Source organism: Brienomyrus brachyistius, chromosome 4 (genome assembly GCF_023856365.1).
Source record: "Brienomyrus brachyistius isolate T26 chromosome 4, BBRACH_0.4, whole genome shotgun sequence".
NCBI classification, from domain to species: Eukaryota; Metazoa; Chordata; class Actinopteri; order Osteoglossiformes; family Mormyridae; genus Brienomyrus; species Brienomyrus brachyistius.
The window spans coordinates 7,130,089-7,135,627 of NC_064536.1; the positions used below are offsets into that span (position 1 = coordinate 7,130,089).

Here is a 5,539-nt window from a genome sequence, read left to right on the forward strand (position 1 = left end):
CTTAATACCTCAGAGACTTGAGCACAATCGGATGTTTACTATGCAAAACGTGGCCGCAGTTTCCTCTTCGCTTAAAGTGATACGGCAGTCTCGCGTGACAGGCAAGTCAAGATGCGTCTGCCCTGCAGTCAGAAAAAAATGCTATAGTTCCAGTACAGTCTTGTTTTGCAAGGCACAAACAAAATTAATAAGGGGCATAGTTAGAGATGAATGGACTGTGACGAATGAACATTTATTTGGGGGTTAGGCCTAGGGAGGCCCCTGGTATTAACATACCCCAAATGGTATAAAAATGTTCCTCGGAGTGTATTTCTGTACCTTAACTTAAAGTTAAATTTACAGACAGTTATGACACAACTGGCAGACTCTTGAGGATACAGCCGCAGTGACAAGTAACTGTGCCCTCATAGGTATAAATTAGTACTTTTTTCACTGACAGTGTGGCAGACACCACTCCCTTGTGTATGATTCATGCTTATCTTGTGGTTAAATCGGTTACGACGAGTTCAGCTTTTGATTCAGGACTTAACAGCTGATCAAGCTGAAATCTTTCCATGGTCCATTGTCCATTGTCATTTTCTCCACCTGAAAATAATGACCCATTGAAAAAAACAACACAGAATATAAGAAATTTACAAACGAGAGGCCGCCATTGGGCCGATCAAGCTCATTTGAGGAGAACTTAACTAATAGCTCAGAGTTGTTAAAATCTTATCTATAGCTCTGATTTGAAGGAACCCAGGGTTTTAGCTACACTAGCAGACAGATCATTTCATACTCTAACTACTCGCTGTGCATAGAAGTGCTTCTTCAAATTCATTTTAAAATGTTCCATTAACTTATGACCACGAGTTCTGGTATTTAAACTAATATCTATAATCAAATACCTGGATCATGTCCCCCCCTTAGTCTCCTTTGCTCAAGGCTAAACAGATTCAGCTCAGCTAACCTCTCCTCATAAGACATTCCTCTAAGACCAGGGATCATTCTCGTAGCCCTACCCTGAGCCCTTTCAAAGGCTGCAATATCCTTTTTAAGGTATGGTGATCAAACCGGCACACGGTATTCTAGGTGATGTCTTACCAAGGAATTGTATAATCTTAGCATCACCTCCCCTTACTTAAAAACTTCACACACCTAGAGATGTAACCCAACATCCTATTGGCCTTTCTTATTGCTTCCCCACACTGGCGAGAGTGGGACATGGAAGCATCAACATACACACCGAGGTCTCATAATCAGCTATCTTTATTTCCGTGGAGCCCATAAGATATCTGTGCTTTATATTTCTGCTCCATGCATGGATTACCTTACATTTATCTATATTAAATTTCATCTGCCAGGTATCAGCCCAGTCGCTAATTAAATCAAGATCCCATTGTAGCCTCTGTGCTGCTAGTTCAGTATCTGCTACACCACCCACCTTGGCGTCGTCTGCAAATTTGACCAGTTCACTGTATGTATTGGTGTCAATATCATTAATGTAAATTAGGAACAATAGTGGTCCTAAAATTGAACCCTGCAGTACCCCACTATGAACGCAGGGCCACTGTGACATTGTGCCTCTAATAACTACTTGCTGCTTCCTGTCTGTTAACCATAGTACGTATACAAGATTCACAGACAATGATAATGGCTTTTGTTGCCTGCTGTATGAAGCTTTTTAAAGTTTTGCGCGCACCTCACTCTACTGCAGACAGCGCCAAGACCAACTTCGAACCTAAACGCCCATTGAGTCTGGGATGATCTTTTGTTAATTGTCTTCTTTTGTATTTGATGCAACCAAGTCATTAGGTGTAATTGTTTCCCCGGCAGCTAATTAACAGAGACAGTGTCTGAGTCGATGCAATGAATTAGGCGATGACGACTCATTAAGGTCTGAGGTAGGATCACAAGCAGACAGATGTCGTTAACTGTAAAGCGAGGACTTTCAACCAGCCACGACATAATAACGTTTGGTTCCCTCCTCCCTACATTCTCCATGACTGGCGCAGTTAATTAAAGATTCATGTGAAAAGTGGTAGTTCTTAAAAATCAATGAATAAGAAAAGGTTTCTCAAAGGTCGGGGAAAATTATAAAACCAGGAGAACAGCCCTTGTTCTTTTACTAATCAGGTTGCGAACCCCTGTAACAATGTCACTGGTGGCAGAAAATGAGATTTCCTTGGCATGTTTTTCTCCCATTTGTATGGTCTCCGGACGGCTTCTTGTTACCGGGGGATTAGCGTGGCTGTCGACCTCAAATGAGGCCATAAAATGCAGGAACGTCGTTGGTCGGCAGGGAGCGAGTTTAAGTGATTAGAAACGTAAAGCAAACACCCGATTCCTGTTAAGTTGTCGTGGCCACGCATGACAAGCCGGTGTTTGTGGATAACAGCTTTCAATATACACAGATGACAAATAAAGAGGCCAAAGATCTCTGGGGTTTCCTGTGCGTTGGTAACCTCTGACACAATGGGCTGCTTTGCATGCAGTCAGTCACTGACAAAATAGGTGGAATGTGCTGTTAATTAAAATCAATTAAGAATTGCTACAATTCAGAATTGGCCTATATAATTTTTGTGCTGAAGAAACTTCTGCATAAACCCAGAGTAGAAGGTACAGTAATAAAATTGTTAGTCAATGAAAGTAATATGGGGCGGCATGGTGGTGCAGTGGTTAGCACTGTTGCCTCACACCTCTGGGACCCGGGTTCGAGTCTCCGCCTGGGTTACATATGTGAGGAGTTTGCATGTTCTCCCCATGTCGTTGTGGGGTTTCCTCCGGGTACTCCGGTTTCCCCCCACAGTCCAAAAACATGCTGAGGCTAATTGGACTTGCTAAAATTGCCCATAGGTGTGAGTGAATAGTGTGTGAGTGTGCCCAGCGATGGGCTTGGAAGATGGATGGATGAAAGCAATATATTAATGCAAAAAATGTTCCGCCCCAATTTGAGTGAAATATGTGAAATAGAGAATAGCTCCACCAAGCTTACGTGCTACTAGGATGGCCGAGAGGTTAAGGCGTTGGACTTAAGATCCAATGGACAGTTGTCCATGTGGGTTTGAGCCCCGCTCCTGGTAGATGTTACCTTTGTGTTTCCGCTAAGGGCTAGTTTACGCAAGACACATATTTATCTCTGTTGGTGCAAATGTCTTTCTTTCCTGTGCAACAAATTTTAAAGTCGACCTTCCAACCAGAAAGCAAACAGGGTTTCACCCTGGAAGTCGCAAGACTCTCATACCATGGAAAAACAGCTAATATCATCATAAGCTTCTAGATGTCTAAATCAACATGTAAACTAGGTAAAATCACTAGGACCCAAAAGCAAGAAAAACGTGGATTTCTAGAATAGCAAATTGCCTGCTGGTACTTGCAAGCCTACAGGTGTGTTTTCTTGAACTCATAAGCAGTCTCTTGGCCTTCAGTCTATTGAAGCATTTGGGGAGCAGGGCTAAGACTGATGTGTTGGACTGGATGTTAATTTCAATGACAACCTCCCACGTTTTTCACAGCTGAAGCTAAACCACTGGTCTAATCCCAATTTGCTCTCATGTATTCTACATCTGATCCCAATTTGCACTTACGGATTCAAACTTTGAATTGCAATTAAGCAGAAGATAATATAACGGTATTCCTGGTCAAGTTAAGGGCATATTCGTCAAGTAAAATGAGCAAGAATTTTGTCAAATTCCTTTAAGGCTCTTCACTATCTCAGGTTCAAATGTCCTTTACTTAATACATAGGTTTAGGGTTAAACTGTACCTTCAGAAATCAATCCAGTACAACTACTGTTCGTTTTAACTGAAAAACGTGCCAGTAATGATGTCTGGAATTTCCTTATCTTTTGTGTGATTATGAATATGACCCCACTGCAAAGGCAGTTGGACAACTGAGTTGTATTTTAAATATTTTCAAATGGGGGGAGGAGCTGTAATCAGATTAAGCAGTGAGTATAAAGGATATGAACTGACCTTTATGGAGAACTGAATCATCCGGGGTGAGTGACTGGCCATTCCAGCTGTTTGTCTTCTTTTTCTTTCCTTTGCAGATGTATTTTAATTCTACAGACTTTAACTGTGTGCAATGTGTGAAAACGACATCTGCCTCTACAGCCCAAGACGACTCATTAGCATCGAATTGCCAGGAAGGCCATTGCGATTGTATTCTGTTTCAAAGGATAAAAAAATGTCCCCAGTTAGCACCAGAATGCTAATGGACCCCTGAGTGTTGCTGGCCCCTGATCCATGGGGGGTGGGGGCTCTGTGGGGTGGTGTAAAGGTCAGTCTGAATGGCAGCTGGCATTACTCAAACACAGTGCTGCTTCATAATTAAATCCAGAGTTTGCAATTCCACTTGTATTGTAATAGACTTTTGTTCGATTTGCCCAAGAGAGGCAATGTACCTTTTCAAAGGGGGCTGGAATGTAACTCAGTAGATGAAGCCACTGTGCCTGTAATCAGAAGGTTGTTGGTTCGAATCCCATGGTCAGCTGAGTGATTTCACTATTGAGCCCTGGCTCAAAGTCCGTATCCTGCCCACCCATTTGCCCCAGGAATTGCCTGATTCCAACTAACTTCACGCTTGAGGACTCAGTTTATATACTGAGGGAAACATCTGGGGCAGGTGGCTGGTTCCAGAATTGTTGGCTTGCAGAAAAATAAGGAGATGAAGACATCAGGGGAACAACAAAATGTGCAGATGCTTCTTCCTCCCTCGCGTCATCCTTCCATTTCACACTGTTTCTCCTTCTGTCATCCTTATTCTCAGCCTATCCCACCTATTCATGTAATTCCATGATTTACTGCAATTCTCTCAGAATAGCACAATGTTCACTGAAACTGCAGAGCAGGAAAATATTAAACTGTTTAAATTGCTTTCGACATTACGTTGCTCTGAAAAATTTCCAAGCATCGGTCCATCTTTCAAGCACCTTATCTAAAGTCATGATTAGACAACTAACATGTGATTGCAATACAAGATATGACCACTTGATGGCAGCAAAGTCCCGTTTGTCACTTAATTTGCGTCAGTGATTCTTGCAGTGTTAAGTGTAGCGTCTCCTTCCTTGTCAATCACAATTATGAAAACAAATTTTAAATATTACATTATCTCTGGTTAGGTTTATCCCATAGTATGAATGTTTGGGTCCACTATTTTACTGAAGCAACTGATCTACCATATGTCTTACACCATTAGGTGACAGTGCCTATCAGTCCCTGAAAGACTGTTTTCAAATTCTGGGCGAAAGTCTCAGCCAGCTGGTGGCATGATGGCTAAGGTATACAGAACAAAAAGAAGCAGCTTCCAAGAAAGACTCGTGCCTGTAAAAGCGGAACGCCAGGTCTATCTCCACTAAGCTGTGGCACTATTTCAGGAAGCACCAGTTACGCTCATTCCCAGTAAGGACCGGCAGCTGTCTCCTAGCGCAAATGCTTGGTGCTACCGTGAGGAGGTAAGGAACACACACTGAAACAGTAAGTTGCTGCACCCACCACACAACAAACCACCTCAGGGATGAGAACCTGAATGCAGCCCTGCGGTGGGTGATACCTCAGCA

General features: G+C 42.6%; 1 non-coding gene across 1 annotated transcript; it reads left to right on the top strand.

Moving 5' to 3' along the window:
- The first annotated feature begins 2,979 nt into the window (after positions 1-2,979).
- Positions 2,980-3,062, top strand: trnal-uaa (transfer RNA leucine (anticodon UAA)). The gene has a single exon. It is a non-coding gene; the product is annotated as a tRNA-Leu (tRNA).
- The last annotated feature ends 2,477 nt before the right edge of the window (positions 3,063-5,539 follow it).